Source organism: Aethina tumida, chromosome 1 (assembly GCF_024364675.1).
Source record: "Aethina tumida isolate Nest 87 chromosome 1, icAetTumi1.1, whole genome shotgun sequence".
Lineage (NCBI taxonomy): Eukaryota > Metazoa > Arthropoda > Insecta > Coleoptera > Nitidulidae > Aethina > Aethina tumida.
The window spans coordinates 59,258,721-59,277,719 of record NC_065435.1 but is presented as its reverse complement, the minus strand read 5'-3'; the positions used below and the strand labels follow the sequence as shown (position 1 = coordinate 59,277,719).

The following is an 18,999-nucleotide window of genomic DNA, read 5'->3' as shown; positions in this document are numbered from 1 at the left end:
ATTTAAATTATTAAAACTACTTTAAAGTAACATTCAACAAAAATAACAAAAACCCTCTATAAAATTTGGGACTACTAAAAATGACTCGTTAAATGATGGCCTTTGATGTCAAAATTAATATATCAGCATCAAAATTGATGGTTTTACAGACATTTCAGTTACACCATCAATCTGTCAAAATTTTTGGAAAAAGCCTTAAAATTTTTTTCAGATTGATGGATGGATTGGAAAAAACCTCAAACATTTTTGGGTATAAATAGAGGACATAGGTATAGCCATTTTATTACAATAATATGTAGAATAACATGTAGAATTTAAAAATCCAAAAATATACAAGGTGTTCCAATGAAAATAACAAAGTTGATGAAACTGAAACTCTGTTCAAAATAAATCATAAAAGTAGTTATATAAACAGTTGTATAAACAAAATTGCAAAATTTTAAACATTTTTTTAATAGAGGTTAAAAATTATAATTAATTTTTTACTTATTTAATTATTAATAACGATTTTTTATTTCGTTTCTATAATTTTAACGAATTAATAAGTTTAGATTCATTTAAGGATAGTGGTAAACATATAGTAATTATTTTTTTTCACATAACACATGTCAAATACCAAGTATATTAATAACATAAAAAATTATTATATTATTAATATATGTAAATTTTTTGATTTTTTAAATATGGGAAGATTAAAATGATTCAAAGTACCATATTTACAATAGAAATAATATAAAAAAGTAGTTAATAATCGACGGAGTATATTAAATTAAATGCGATATAAAATTACGATTATTATTATATACTTTATAATATAATTTTATTTACATAATCTTAAATTGCTGTGATGAGTTTTTTTATGTCGAATTATAAAAGTCATCCCCCATGTTTTTTTATGGTTAATGTCTGGACAAGACAAAACATCGATGCTTTTTTGGTTTTTATCAATTCGACACAATTTTGAATTTTTGTTTGGGATCGTTTCCATGTTGAAACACATTTATTATGAGCATCATTTCTTCATTATGTGGAAGTGTTATTGTTTGATACATCCCTGTACATAAATCTACAGGTCTAAGGAGCCTACGCCAGAAAAATTCAAATATCCCCATAGCATAATTGAATTTGTAAGATGTTTCACTGTTTAACTGTGGTTATAACAAACTTTTGTGTAGTTTTGTCCTTGTAGGATGTTTAACATAACATTATCTTAAGTCATAATAGGACTTTTCTCGTAGGTCTGGAGTCAAACGAATCCTCATCCACTAACCGCCTTCCTACAGCACTTGAATTAATTTTGGCAAATTTATTTCCTCCAAGTTGACTAATTTCAGTTGATAATAAAATTGGATTGCTTTTTGACATTTGAATTATCCAGTTATCAATTTTTTTTAAGCTTTTCATAACTACTACTTGGCCAGTTTCTCTAATTTTTTTAATATTTATTGATTGACTTATTTACCCGTAAACTCTCAGCCATCTCTTCTTCTTTCTCTCAATGATAAAATATGTATTTATAATAAGCAAAAGACCGCTAGTAAATAATCATTTTAAATTCACAGAGAGCAACGAAAGAAGTAAAGAGTTTCTAAGAACAAAATTAGTTTGTCCTATTGCTTAGTAAATACAACAATAACAGAAAAAACACTAAATATTATAGGTACCAGCTCCCAATTCAAGAGTACAACCTTAATTTTGTAGTATGATAAATTATATTTGCCTAGGATGTAATGATGTTTCTGGTGATTTTGAGATATTTTGAGATAAATAATTTTGTTGCCTATGAAATAAAGAAGGCGTAAGTGCCAATTTATTTTATTTTTAAAAACCTAATTTTATATTCAGACACACTCACGCAAAAATTGTGAATTAATTACTAATTTTTAAACAATTATCAATGGCTAAGATATGTTAATAATACTTTTGCCAAATATCACATTTGGTATATAGTCATGTAATTTAATATATCACGAATTACTTTATGGTTTTGGAAAGTTTGTTTTAAAAGAAGGCTCATTTATGATTTCCATTTGAATCAAGATGTTCCAATACAGGGGTGTAAAGAAGTATCTGAAGAGAGTTTTTAGTTTGTCAAATAAATAAGTTAGTACACGTTTTGGAAAACTATCATACGTTATTTTTCGTAGATATTTCCAAACTGGTTACAGATATCAAAATGTGGTTTGCAACAATCTTGTTTTTTCCTGTGTGGTATATACGCAACAGCCAAACTCAACCAATCTGGGACACCCCGTACAACGAAAAAACTGTTCTACATAACGCAGTCGTATTGCTCAAGTGTCGCGATTATCGCTACCGTTTTATTATCATTTTTTTTTGTTAAGACAATGCAATCACACCGACTGACAAAATAATCGTCCCCACCACCCCGCGGACGCGGCGGTGCGACGGCGGGCCGACAGATGTCGCCGGACGGGGCCCATCCGGGGCCGGACGCCGCACCGGCCAATCGGTCCCAACATTTATAACTTTCAATCTGGCCGATATCTGTTACAGAAACGGGCGGATAACGCACGAGCAGGACCGCCACCGCGCCGAGATCTCGACCTCTACTTCCTTTCACTTCACTTTCCCTCTCTGTAATTCGCACACGGGCACACCGGACCGGCCGGAGAGACCCCCGGAGAACGCGGCACACAGTTGAGCTCGGCCTGCGTGCGCAACGTGCGACATCCAAACCGCAGTTCCGATCGCGACACCCAATTGCCAATCGGTCGCGGCACCACTTCGACTGATTTTCGCGTTTTCGGATCACCGTGCGGCGGACGCATCAATCCCAAAGGAAACCCGGGCCCGTTTTTGTGCACCAGTGAAAATGACCATTGACCAATAATATATATTTTTGTAGTGCGATCCATTTATTATTATTATTTTTTTGATTTTTTTTTCGTAAACGCGTCTAAAGTGCAGTGTTCTGTGATATTTTTATAGATTTTTTTCCTTCCTCGATTTGGTAGATTTATCGAAACAACAGTGGTTTTAATCGAAGGTATTGTTGTATTCACATTTATTTTAAGTACAGTTTTATTAAAAATACGCATGCATATATTTTATAACAATGGCATTATAAATTATGTGCTGTTATGTTTTTATTAATATTAAACTTAATCACATTTATTTATGTTAAGTGTTGAAAGTGCATTCAAAGAACTAGAAACAACAATAATAATGTTTTTGTAATTCTAATTCTAATTTAAAGTTTTATTAATAAATAATTGAATAGTGTTAAATTATTAACTATAAAATATTTTTGTGCATTAATGAGTGTTTTAATTAATATTAAATCATATACACATATAATATCTCAAAAGAGTTTTACCAAATGTTAGGCACATAAAAAAGGGACACACATAATAATAAAATATAATTAAATTGTTTAAAATTAAATGCATATTTTACTATTTACACATTCATACTTATGTAACAAATACATAAAAATATATTTAATTTAGTATGTAATAATAAATAGGAATATAAAAATACATATGTATTCAAAAAATTTATATTAAAAATATATTATTTTTATAATTAATTATTATTTATTTATTATTTAATTTAAAATTTTAATTTTTTTAAACAAAGAATATAATTATAGTAAATAAATTTATATTGACAAAATGTAATATGCATTTTTAAATAATACTTAATGAATTCAAATTATCAATTAATTTTAATATTATGTATATATTTTGCATATATATACATATATATGTGTATTTGTATGTGTATTTTTACAAATATTTTCTGCATTAACAATAATATGGTTTTATCAAATTAAAATAATATATTTATGATTTTTATTACCTAATGTATTAATAAAAAGTTATAGATTTTTTATATATTTTTAAATATGTATAATAGATTGAACATAAATAATTTTTAAATGACAAAAAAATAAAAATAATGTTTATAAATTTTGTTATATTTTATAACATACGTCATATTGTAGAACAGGGGTGGCCAATGTTTCACGAGCCGGAATTAAATATGCATTTAAAAGATTTGCAAAAGAGGATTTAAAAAAATTTGTTTACAGAAATTATATTTATTGAAGACATATGAATAAAAGTACAAAATATGTGTATTGCATTTAAATATTAAAAATTAAACACATTTATTTTACTTCTCTTGATAATTCTGGAATGAAAAGGAACTCGGGTACATTTATCGAAAGCCACAAATAATCTTTCAAAGAGACGCAGGTTGGCCACCCTTGTTATAGAATACAATTATTTATCATGTTTTTGAATAATTAAAAATATTTATTTTTTAAATTTTATTTTATATTTAGGTGTATAAAAAATTCATAATATTAAGTATATTTAACTATATATTTTTTATATCTTTTAATAATTTTATATTTGTTAATTTTATTATAATTTGTTTCTTATTTCATATTACTATATTTACTATATATTTATTAGATATATAAAAAATAATACTTTTCTTACTATTTTCTCTGGTTTAAAGACATTCATTAATTTTGTTCAGTCAAAATTCAGTATATTTAACAATATATTTTAATATGTGTTTCCTTACATTTTTACTAACTTAATGAAATTTGTTAATTTTGAAATATTTTATTTTTTATTTGATTATATCATTATATAACAAATATTTTTTAAATATATTTTTTTATACATATTTATTTTTTAATCTACTTTTATACATTTAGATATATCGTAACTATTCAGAATATTTAATAACATTTTCATTACATATCTCTTAATTTAAAAAAATTTGTTGATTTTCTTATATTTTGTTTTTTGTATTCTGTATATTTAATAATATATTTTAATATTTTCATAACTGTCTTCTAATTTTAAGAAATTAATTTAATTAGTTTTGTTATATATATTGTTTTTATATTTTTAAATATATAAAAATTATTAAAATTCAATTTATTTAACAATATATATTTTAAAATTTTAATTCTTATTTAAAAATATTTGATAATTCTGTTATATTTTGTTTTTTATTTCACATTACTATTTGTATTTTTGTTCTGTTGTTATGCATATAGACGTATAAAAAGTCATAATTATTCAGGATTCTTAACAATAATATATTTTGTCATTCTTCTGATATAAAGAAATTCGTTATTCGTATAATCAAAAAATATAAATGTTTAGTATATTTTACAAAACGTTTTTCATATATTTTAATACTTTTATTACATTTCTTCTGATTAAAAAAAAATAGAAAACAGTCAAAATATTTTTGTCTTATTTTTGTATTAGTTCATTAAGAAAATATTTTCTGGTATTTTGTGCACGATTAATTGTAAATTCTAAATTAAACATTAAAACTCTTAATGACAGAATTTCAAATAATTATAAGAAACATTTATATAGATGTGTCAATAATTCTTAGAGAGTCAATACAAAAAAAATATCCGAAACTTTCACAAAACACTAAATAAATTAACTACAAATAAAACATGATTTATGACTTTTTATCACAATCAAATATTTGAGTATTGACCAACGTAATGTCTGTTATATGCAACGATATTTTAACTAATAGCGATATAAGAGCAGCACAAGAAGGAAATTGGCATCGAATGAATTCCTTTATTATTTTGATAGATACACTTTCCCTTTCCGTTTGCACCGCGAGTTGAACGTGTTCGCGTGAACAACCGATGTTTAGCTTTGTGTTCAGTTCCTACTGCGATAGTGAAAATGTGGGATTCGATTTTTATTTAAATTACTACTACATATTTAATTCATTGCAACATAAAACAATATTTCTATCTTTAAATAATTTTGGCGCCAAATAAATTGTGTACGTCTGATTATTGTTGTGTTTGGTCATCTTCACAGATTGACTGATTGACAACGAATGAAGGAGGAATAGTTAACCTGCGTGAACTGTGACTGTTGCTGTCAAACAGTTTAAACACCATATTTCAAACAAAATTGCCAACGAAATAATTGTTAACATCAAAGTCGTAAAAACCGTACCGGTGCGGTTGACTTATAGAATTCGAAAGTAACTTGTTCAGTGAAAGGGAAATTTAAGGCATTGAAGTTGCTGTGTTTGCTTAATTATTACAATTAATTTTTAATACTGCATCTGAACGTGGCACTCTTCTTGGTGCTGGCTCGTATCATTGAAAAAGGAAACGGAAACTCGTAGGAAAGTGTCGGGTAAAATTACTGGCACTGTTCGGTGGTGTTGAAAAGATTATGAAAACTCATTCCACCCTGAATGGATGAATGAAGTTGGTCTTTACTAATAATATTACGTATTTATTCATATAATATTTAGTGTTTTATGTTCACCATAAACATCAAAAATTAAAATTAGTGTGTAATTAGTTTGTCATAACTAATTCGTTTAATGAACGAATTATTCATGATTTTCATCTAAACTGACCGTCTCTCATTAACTGAATAGTAATAGTTTTTAACGACTTGACAAATACAAACTACTAAATTAGGGAATAAAATTAATGTATGCATAAAATTATTGACAATAAAAAAAATTAATATGAATTTTTTCTATAAATATTTACATATTGTAATATGTTTAGTACATAAATAATTAAAAAATTACAATAGAATCTTATTAATTACATTTTACAAAGTACATAAAATGTAAAAAAAATACAGGATATTACAGGATGACTTCATTATTTTGTTCTTGTTCTAGTTAATTATAGGAAATAACCTTTATACTATTGGATTTTTGTTAAATTTTTAGAATTATTTTTCATACTTGGAATTTTTTATTTATCAGTTTTAATTTCAATTAATTTGGCTGCTTGGATTTTGTGAATTATTTCAAATAATTTGAATATCTATAAATATTTTATTTAGATCTTTATCTCTCTGGTATTTAAAAATATGAGGTTTGGAAGTCAATTTATTTTTCTTCCACAAAACTATTTAATTATAACAAGTGTTAAATAAATTAATACATTTTTTTTATTTAAATTTTATTATAATATAATGATCACAATAAGGAATTTAAACCTTTTTAATATTTTTACTTTTTATAAATTCCATTTATTATTAATTAGTTTATTGATATTCTTTATTTGTATTATTTTATTTATTTAATTTTAAATACGATTTCTTAGAATAAATTAATTATATATTCTTCTCAATTTTTTATAGCTTTTAATTAATTAGAATTATTTTATTTTTCTTTATTATTTTTATTTCTTCAAGATTAACAAATGCGTTCCAGAATTTTATCACATTTATGTGTTTCTTTCAACCTTTCAATGATTAATTTTTTTTTATTTTTTGTAATTATAATAAAATATTTATTTACTTTATCATTTTTAAGATGCACAATTAGTAGGTAAATAAATTAACTAACTTAATATTTTGTATTAAAAGAATTTATATAATCAAAAATTTCTAAAAATATGTTTTATATACTCATTGTATTATTTTTTAACTGTTTATATATTTTTGTTCTACATTCTTCAATTCAACTATTCAATTTCTTTTACGAATATTGAATTTCTATATTTTCTGTATTTAACATAATGTTTTTTTTTATTATTTATAAGTATATATATATATATATATATATATATATATATATATATATATATATATATATATATATGTATATATATATATGTATAATTTTTTTATTTCTTAGATTATAGAGAATTTTTTTAGATTCTATATTATTTTTTAAATTTTTAATACAATAAGTATTTATTTTCAATAATAGATTTTTATAAAAATTGAGCTTTTATAATTTTTAAAGACACTAACTATTCAATTAGTAATTTAAGATTTAAACTAAACTAAACTAAACTAAACTAAATGTCGAGTTTTGTTCATTTATTGTTCACTATATTAAATATAAATAAGTAATTATAATAATCACATGATAATTTAGTGTGATGTAACGAGGCTTTCTGGACGATAAGTAATAGATTTAACATAGATAACCATTATAAAACCGTCGTTCGCAACAATTCCATAAGTAACGAAAATTGAAGTGTGGCAATATTTCTAATTAATTTGTTCTCGCCGTTGTGAAACCGAAAACAACCATATCATAATTACGGCAATTACCGGTAGAAAATGTCCGTGTTTGTTTCTAAGGTTCGTGAGCCGCTAACTGTTACAGTTTTATATGAATTGCACAGAACGATACTCGTATTATAATGAATCGGATTACAAAACTGACGGGCGAACAACCGTTCTTGTATGAACAACACAAAATTCCGCTTCGGATCGACCTACCTTGGTCGTATGACAAGGGAACAAATTGCCTACATACCATGGATTCTTGGTCGATATTGCACAATCGGACATATTTGAATTCTTTGCTCTGCCCACATGAAATTAAAACCGTTGTTTTATATTGTAAATACCAATTCAGTTTTATGAATTTCAAAATTCAGACTAAGATTCAAATTACACCGTTTTGATGTGTTGTTCAATTATCGCTCGAGGAATCTAATCTATTTTACAATTAGTCAACCCAAGCAAAGTTGTTACAAATCAACAAGGTCCGATTATAATTGGTATACTCCACTTAAGCATGACATTTTGTAACTCTAAATCCAATTCAACACGTCAAATATATTGTTGTAACATGAGTTTATTAATAGGGTCACATTAAATGAATTTATTTAATTAATCACAAGGATTATGAAATACGCACTGATATACATATTCAACTTTTTATGCACTTTTTTATAACTGTATTTCTATTAGTTTACAATGCAAATTAGAATGTTCTACGTAAGAACATTTTTTTCATTTCAAGAACGGTTATTGGCTACACGCCCAATTTGTTATTATTAATTCTTAGTTATTGTTTTATATATGTAGCAACAAATCAACGCTTAATAAGGCACATGATTGATTCACCACTCGCCAAAAACTGATTTTAAAATTGCAAATGACACATACAGTTCTCGTGTACCGGATGAAGATATATAAACAACAATTTTTCGTGTATTTTCGATGATCAAATGGAAAGTTAGGGTGGCATGTGTATGAGTCAAATAACGACAGCTGTGGAAGAAAACAATTAGAAGTTCGGAACGTACGCACGTCGAAAGTGACCGAGGCACAATCATTTTTTAAACAATTGCGAAACGTATTGATTGTAATGACACGGTTAATTTACAATTTTACTCATCGACGAGCTGACGGCGGACCACTTCGGAAGTGGAATACGAAATGATTTTGAAAATTTCCAAAATTCCATTAGTCGGACAGATCTTCAATCAATCCAGTAATGATATTTAATTAGTTCGAATAATCAATTAGGAATGCTTAATTTGTTTAAAATATAAATATTTTTTTGAGTACTTTTGATTATTATTAATTTTATGCTTTCATTTTGTTAAAAATGTTCTGAATTTTAGATTATTCTTAGTTTTAATTCAGCGTTAAAAGTCTTAAGTACTTACTTGATATTCTTGATTTTTCTTATTTAATAATTTTTAAATTATATTATAATATTAGTATCAAAAGTTTAATTATCTAGAAACCTATATTTGTAGATTTAACTACTTAAATAGTTTATGTTGTGCAATAATGCAATTCTGTAGACACTTAAAATCTGTTTTCTTTAAATTATCAGAATTGAATGAAGTCGAATGACTTTTTAATTTTTTGCATTGTGATTACAATTATTGTACTTCCAATGTATACTTTATTTAATACTATATTTTTATTACATTATATTGTAATATAGTATTATAATTATTTTATTTTTATTAATATAGTATACTAATTTTTAAATGTGAATTGCAAGGTTCTTTACACTTTACACTTTTTAAAAATACACAAAGGTTTAGTTAGGTTTATTGAGGTTCGACTATTCTGTACAATAATTGAGATTTGGTAATTTGTATCTACATTTTAATATTTCTCTGTGTGATTGTTAAAAATTTAGAATATTTAGTGCTGTTTAAAATTTCATATTATTTAGATATTTAGATATTGTTTATTGCTGATTATTTATAGATATATATTATTTTTATAATATTTAATTATTATATAATTTCTTTTTATAAAATTTTAAATTAAATAAATAACTATTTTTTAAACTAAAAACATGTTTTTTTCAAATTTTCAATTTTTTTATGTTTTCAGACTTTTTATGTCGTAATTAATAATGTACCCAATGATATTTATCTAAAAATTAGTAATTATATTACGATTTTTACGTGTATATTTTTAACTTAAAAAAAACGTATATAAAATAAATTTTTAGCTGATTTTTGTAAATACTTTAGCTAAAAATAATTTATTACATTACAAATTATATATTTTTACTAAACTAAGATCGTTTCCAACATTTTGTAAGTCCTTTTGCAACAAAAAATGTTACTTTATTATGTTAAAGAGATTTTTATATATATATTTTTTGGAAAGGTTAATATTTTTTCACATTTTAAAGGCAAATTCAATTATAGTTTCCCTAAAGAACAAAAAAATTGTATGTATTACCTCCAAATTTTAAGGAAATATATTTTTCATATATAAGTTTCTTATATTCCAATATCATCCAATTTGGATCACAATGGATACATTAAAAAAACTTAAAAATTAAATTTAAATGTGAATACGAGTAATATAAAAAAGGAAATGAAAAATTCACATAATTAGAAAATTTCAAATAACATAAATAGTTTTAAAAACAAAAATTAAGAAAAAAATATGCATTTATATTTTGTTATTAAAAAAACTGAATAAATTGCAAAAAATGATTAAATGCGAAATATATTTGACAAGTATTATTAATGCACCTTTCCCATTAACATGTATTTAAAAATTAGTAATTATATTAGAATTTTTACATCTTGTCTTTTGTTCCCTTTGAAACAAAAAAATTCATATCAGTGTTTTAAAGAGATTTTTTGAAATAAGTTTCTTATACAGCATGAAAAGTAACTTACATTACCTTGTGTCAAAAAGTAAACTTTTTTTATATCATTTACATTTTTATCTTTTATTCGTTTTCCTTTTAATTTTACTAGTTATTGTTTTCGATTTAATAATTTTTAACTTATTTTTAGGTACTATAAGCATTTTTGATATTTACATGTTTTCACCATTAGATTTAAAATTTAAATTACTTGTTGTCAGAGAGATTTATAAACTACTTTTGCTGTTTGTTAATGTTTTATATCAATTTTCTTTTCTTTGTTAAAATTTTCAACTATTTTACTATTTTACAATTTTAATTTTTATATATTTTTTATAATAATTTATGTTCTGTTGTATTAATGTCTAAACTATTGTATTTACAATTAGTCTGTTTATGTATTACACATTAAATTACACCGAAATTTTTATCCGGCACAAATGTTAAATAGATAATTGCTGGTGAAACTGAAACAATGCAAAACAAATCGCACACAACCCACAACGGAAACCCATCGACACGCGTTCCAAACTGCCCAAACAACGAACAAAAGCGAACGCATTCAAAATTTGGCTTTTGTATTTAAATCATTAGCTTTTTAGGTTTCACTTTCCACGACCGTGTTCGTTACACGTTCCGCCGCCAACAATGAATAAACGAGAGTAACAACAAACACGTAACATTCCCAGACAGTTTCGGTCGATTGTTCGGGTTTCGTATAATTGTTTAAATATAATTAGATGAATGCAAATAAAGGCGTCCGGAGTTTCGCCGCAATTAATTCCCCGATCGGATCACCGGCGGTTAGTTACCGTTAATTGGGGAGGAAATGGTTTCTAAATGTGGTCAGATAATGTGAAAATGATAGAATATTGTGTTTTTAGCGATAAGCAATACAGATTTACTTAATGTATTCCGTTGGTAGTGAGGTATCATCGAAGAAAGTTAAAATATGTGACTTAGTTTCAGTAAACAAGTGAAATTTATGTTACTAAATAGGCAATATATGTATGTGTGTTCTTAGCTAACGATTTTCTTCTTCTGTAACAGTCTGGGCGATCGAAGAAAGCAACGGACGACAAAACGGAAAACGTCCAGTCTATTAATATTTATCGTTTTGAGGAAAAATTTGCATTATTACATAAATAAATATGTCAATATGTGCCTTTTTTCTATTATATATGACAATATAATAACGGGATTTAGTCACGTTATAAAATTATGTGATTCTAATAATCAATTATGGTAAACGGTAATAAAATGTTTTTTCTTGGTACGCAATTTATTGCCGGACTTTTCTATTTGGGTCATAAATTCATGGACATTAAACGTTTAACCTTTAAGGGATGCTTTCGCCATTTTTTCAAAAATCTTGGACACCGCTTATGGAATTATAAAGCTCAAATTGTCGCTGGTTATAAATAATCCGTGTTATATAAGACTTGTGTTTACATTTACACGTCTAGATGTATAGTTAATTAAATAGCAATAACCTACGCTATTGACGGTGTCACACCGTAGATTTAACACCCACATTCGCTGTGTTTAAAATCCTGAATGCAGTACAATATTGTTCAACAATAATCGGAGTGTTATTACGATTGGTATTATATAATAGCTGTAACTATACATTGTCGATTGCAAAAAATATAACGGTAACGTAAAAGGGAAAGGATAATGGAGCAGTACTTATTATGAATGGTTCAGGAATTTTAACCATGCCTTTCCACTGGCAAATAAACTAGACGACAAAAATAAAACTTCAAACTTATGTTCTGCATAGTCAAACTGATTAGATTCAAACAATGGTATTTATATCGGAACGTTTCTTTAGCGCTACGCTAAAATTAAAGTTCTAGCCAGATCCTTGAAACCTTGAACGACGTTTTGCGGTTTATAAATTTAATTTTCACGCATAAATTAATAAATTCGGCACATGCGATGGCGATGTTGTAATAGGTCAGAAATGCTCTTAAAATAAATGGAGTGTGCACGGCGGGCATTGTATGTAAAATGTCCAATTAAATTGCAAAAACGACACACACAGCACACAAACCAATTGTGTTGACACAGACAAGTTCATTTCAAATCGACGTCACGTGCTGCGGTGAATGGCAAACAAATAATTAGTAGTTTTGTATCATTTATAATAAAAATGGTTTAACGATCTGAATACGGTTAATTTTCCGCCTTCCACTTTACGCCTAGATAACAAAGTGATATTGGAAATTATCTTGCCATTCGAACTGTCCTTAATTATAACTATAATACTAACACTTCATTTATCGTTTAGCTGACGATGGCGTAAAACTTGACAATTTGCGAACATCTAATTTATTTTTCGAATACTTTAGTTTAAATTCATTTTTTCCTATAAATTATTTGTGCTTTTGGTTTCAATTTGATTTTTTATTTGGAATTTCAAATATTATTTAATAATTTTTAATTGCCACACTATTCAAGCTTTACCAATTTTTATTTACGGATATATAAAAATCTAAGAAATAATAACAATGCAAGCTCAATCAATAGGGTAAATAATTAAAATAAATATTTTTTACAAAACTAAAAATACTTAAATTTAATTATATTTTTTAAATAAAACAAATTTATTAAATTTATTTTATTTTTTATAATGTAGTTCTACAATTATTTAGAATATTTATCATAACATTTATTTCTTGTTCATTTATTTTATTTCATAAAAATTTGTATGTATATATAATTTTTATTTATTATTTTTTTCTTTTTAAAAAATATTTCTATATTTAAAAATATTTAATATCAAATTAATTGAAATTGATTCGTTTATTTATTCATGGAATATTGTTATACAATTACAAAGATTATATTTTTCTCATTTTAATTGAACACAGTAATTCGTTTTTTATATGTTCATAATATTTTTTGGACTATACAAATTCATGAAACACATTGCTATAAATACTAAAAAAATCAATAGCACTCGTAAAAAAATACATTTTTATTAAATATTTCATATATTTTAATTAGTAATCAAGTTTAAGTAATTTTATTAATTTTATAGTAATATCGTAATACATCTTTTGTTAGTCAATTAGTTGTTCATTCAATCACTTACTCTTAAGTAATTATATTACAGAACTTTACATTGGCTCAGTTATTATATAACTATGTTTTTTTTTTTCATAGCATTTTATATTTTATTATCAACATTTAATTTTTAGTATTTACATTATAATACCTTTAACAAAAAAATTATATTTTTCTAGATCATTTTTCATATTTATTTGAACAACAATTTAATTTTTTATATTTTCTAGATATTTTTTGGATCATACGGATTCCTTACGTTTATTTTCTACAATTACTACAAATACTAAAAAAAAATAATTATTAATAGCATTTGTACAAAAATAAAAACAATAAATTTTTACCAAATATTTCATATATTTCATAAAATTAATTTTTAAATTTTTATTTATTTATTATTTATATCGTTATAATTTTTTGTTAGTTAGTTATTCATTCTTCTTTTACTTATTTTTAAATATTCGCGTTACATAACTTTTTACATTTGCCCATTTATCATTCATATGTATATGTTTTTTCTTCATGGTATTTTATATTTTATTGTCAACATATAATTTTTAGTGTTTATTTTATTATACAACTTTTTTATCACAAAGATTATATTTTTCTGAATCATTTTTCATATTTAAATAAGCAACATATTTTTTATATTTTCATGACATTTTTTAATTCATGAAATTTATTTCCTTCAATAGTAAAAATATTAATTATCCATAGAACAGTACAAAAATAAAAAACACATATATTACATGTTTTATTATAATTATTAGCCAATTTACTCACTGTATAAAAAAATTTAATATTGTAAAAATGTACACTTAAAGTTTAATTAGAATTTGCAACAATTCGACAATTGTAACAGTTAATAATAAATAAAATCACAATATATTCTTCATTAAATTGTTATTTTATCAACAATATAACAATAATTGTAATCAACAAATCAATAAGCACATAAGCTTATTTATTTGTCTGTGTATTACTAACTAACTATGAATGAAATTTAATCTCCCCGCAAATCGTTCGCTACCGAAACAATTTGCTCAGGCTATATTAAATTGCTTTAATTTATTACAACAAATAATTTGATTTATTGCCATCAAGTTGTATAATTATTTCACAACAGCATTTTTTGCATAATTTTGACCATTTTATTAATGCTTATTAACGATTTAAATCTTAACCAGGATGTGGCATTTTCGGAGATGGTTAAATCAAGTGCAACGTGTTCCACAACCAGACTAATATGCTAACTACTTCCTTAACAATATACACTTTTTTGCATTTTCAAAATGTACAGGGTGCAGTAACACAAATCGGCCCTGATTTCTTGTTGGCAATGAATCAACAATTCGCTCATTTCACAGCGATTAAACGACAATTGAGTAAACAAACACGAAAGAAATGCCACTGATTACTTTTTACCTTACTTTAAGCTAAGTTTCCTGGAATTAGCACCTTTCCATTGCGGCACTGGTTGCAAATTAAATTATTGGAATTAATATGTAGGTGTTGCGTAATCGAGTATTGTTCTTGATATGGCTCCGTTAATGATTTGCTCATTTTTTTCCATTGTTTAAGCAAACACAACGATCACACCCTCGGGTCTGCGAATTATTTTAATAAAACCTTGTAAACGGGGAAGCGTTGCATAATATTATTGTTTTGAATGTTCACGATAAAACTTAAAAATTGGAAAGTGGTGATACACGACGTTGTAAAAATTTTATTGTAAGGTTTAATGTTCTGTCATTATTAACCAACCCACGGCATTTTGGCGTTTGAATTTCTTTTTCTTTTTTCGGTCGCATACAAATAAATCAATAAATGAATCGGCACAAATGGTAAATTTATTCGATGAAGATGGATTTGTAAAACAATGTTTTTTTCATGCGTTGTATTATGCATGTGTATCCTATAAATAACTGCTATCCTCCAGCTAAGTTCTAATTACTTTCGGTTTTTAACATACTTTGTTATTATCTATGATATAATACGAAATTTATGAATATACGTATTGGCAAGGAGAAAGTTAACATTGCTTTGAATTCTGTTTTCAATAAAAAATTCTTGAACTGGTAATAGAGACAGATCATTTATAATATAGATATGTCGTAACAGCACTTGTCTTTTTGGTTTTTGTTTAAAAGGAAGTAATACACTATAAAATTGACAATATGGTGAATCACTTGTGTGTATGGAATGGAAGTTATAAATGATAAAACTACATATTATTGATTCTTATTATGCTACGACGAAAATATTTTCTGATAAAAAATAATAATTTCCAATAAGTACAATTTTATGAGTTAGCATTAACTAATTTTTTAAAGTATTTTTAATTACCATTTAATTTTTTAACCTTTTACTTTTTAATATCATTCAAATTATTAATATATTCGTCGAATTGATTTGAAAACCTCTAAACTTTCCAATGCAACAATTTATTTAAAATGAATTTTCTTAATATACTTATAATTTCTCGGAAACTATTTTAAATATTTTAAAATAAACATTCCCATTTAAAATTGGAAAAATTTAGTTCACAAATTCAGGCGTTAACCTGATTTTTAATAAATAATTACTATAACTAATTATTCAGTCAAAAAGATGCTTTTAATGAGTTTTAGGAAACTATTAATATTGCAATATTTTTATTTTCATTTTATAAACTCGAATGTTTTTTTTTTAATTTTTAGTTATATAATATATTTAATATGCACTAATGACAGTTTCCTTGATATAATAATGTTATAACATTTATTACTTAATCAATTTAGCATTTGTCTTATATTTATTTTATTATTTTTTGATATTTAATTTAAACATTTATTAAATCACATTTATTCAATTACACAATTTACAATTAAAAAAATGTAAACCAATTTTTCACAAAAGAAAATGTTCCTTTTTTCAGTATCAGAATATCAGAATAGAATTTTAGAAAATATTTTGGTATTTTTTTAATAGATAAATTAAAATAGATTAATACTAATAATAATAATAATACTATTAATAATAAAAAAATATATTCCTTAAATTTAGTACAAAAATACAAAATTCCATTATAAACAAGTAAAACAATAAAAAAGTAAAATAAATAAGACAATATTTTTAATATCTTGGTCAATAAATGAATTTTATTAGTGGCAATTTTATGTTTTTTTTTTTTTTTTCTTATAAAACAGGCTGTTTACGACCAAATCATTTAACGTTTGATATACGTTAGGCTTTATTAAACAGGACTCATCTCCAGATAATCATTTCAAAATTTGGAAAATTTTTCCTATTTTTACATCTATCTTCGAGAACACTATATGAAAATATTTATTATTTTATGAATTTAATAATTTTGAGATATCTTATATTTATCAAAAACAGTTTTCATATTATTGTTATTTCTAAAATATTATCGATTTCATTAATGTAATGTCATCTATATTGAGGATGAAATATGATAGAATGAAGTAGACAACGGGTCCAGACTTTCACATATTAACAGTTATGAAAACATGGAGAAGGTGATTCTGGTCTTACTAAAATTACTCAAGGACGTGACAAACGCCGTCTTTGGTCTGTAGAAGAAATAGAAATATTCTAAAAATATGTGCTAGTTTTGTTACAGTTACAGACATAACTGAATGTAAGATGATAAGTAATTGTTGTCCCTAATAAGAATGCACACTTATCAACCTTTTTAGGTGCTTCCTCTTACCGGACAACACAAGACCCATCGGAGATGGTGTCAAAGAGTAACATAGAAGGACATCACTTCTAAGAATTATGATTTAGTCTTTATATGTTTAGGAAGTGATAATATTTTTCAGAAGTTGATTATTAATTATTAATTAGTAGCCCGTTAGTCACTCAGTGATATTCCACATACTATTGTATTTGTACAAAATCACGCACATCAATTTTTCCAACCGGATAATACCAGATTTCAAATAGGCCGCCAAACATATTAGTTTTTGAATGAGTCACACACAGATTTATCACCGATAAAACATGTAAGGGATATCATTGGTCGAATTACATCAGGGGCCTGCAACAATAGCTAAAAGTCTTTGTGTAATATGCCTGAGAACCTTGCTAAGGAACACACAGACCACCTGATTCGAATGCACTGAATGCAACTCAGAGGTATTTCTTTTAGATTGTAATGTCATGAATTTGTCTTCACTACATTACATGGTCAGGCTGTATATTATAACTACAAAATAAATCTAATAAGTACTCTTTTGAAGGCGTTGTATTTATCCACATTTTTAATTTACAAATAATAATTGTTGAATTAATTCATTCATTGCTTTGCTATTACAAATGTGAAATAATTAATAATTTTTTGGAAGGAATAAACAATTATTATTTATATTATTGTTAGATTAAATAATATGATTATTTCAAGTAGTAACGTAACTCTTCTCATATCTTAATTACCCGAAACCACTCGGTATATATGCGTGACACGGCTTACGTATATGTGATACATGGAGTCGATACATAAATATTAATTAAGCTAATGAAAAACTCGTGCTCCCATAACATAATGATGATTCAATAGTGAATTTCATAATATATAACAGACATTTTGTAGGTTAGCTACGTGTGCGTCCGGAGATTAAGAATAAAGCCCGGAGCCACGTTAGAACAACACGATTCATCATTTCATAGTTATGCATTTCCCGTCGGGAGTAAAATAAGATGAGCCGGTCTTTAGACACTGCTTATATCACAGCAATTTTACTTTCACATGTTAAAAACTTGACCATTAACAATGAAAGTTTATGGAGAGTTGATGATGATTATTCAACGGATTGATGTTATGAAATTCAATCCGTTCCGTGCGATTCTAATCGTGGGACTTATTGATTCATCTTCTCAAATAGGGACGGAGAAAATTTACTTATCTACCGCAGACACATTTAGATGCAGTTATATTACATTAACATTGTACAGTAACCATGGGTTCGAATTTTAAGTCCTTTATGGCGTTCATTCGATAGTGGTATTGCATAAATGGCGTTAATTAATCGATTTACC

General features: G+C 25.5%; 1 protein-coding gene across 4 annotated transcripts in view; it reads left to right on the top strand.

The window, feature by feature from the left end:
• The first annotated feature begins 2,520 nt into the window (after positions 1-2,520).
• LOC109608467 (A disintegrin and metalloproteinase with thrombospondin motifs 16) overlaps positions 2,521-18,999 on the top strand; it is an 84,548-nt gene continuing 68,069 nt past the window's right edge. For all 4 annotated transcript variants that reach the window (XM_049970727.1, XM_049970724.1, XM_049970725.1 and 1 more), the window contains exon 1: positions 2,521-3,010. The gene's annotated coding sequence lies outside the window, so the exon portion shown is untranslated. The remainder of the gene's footprint in view (positions 3,011-18,999) is intronic.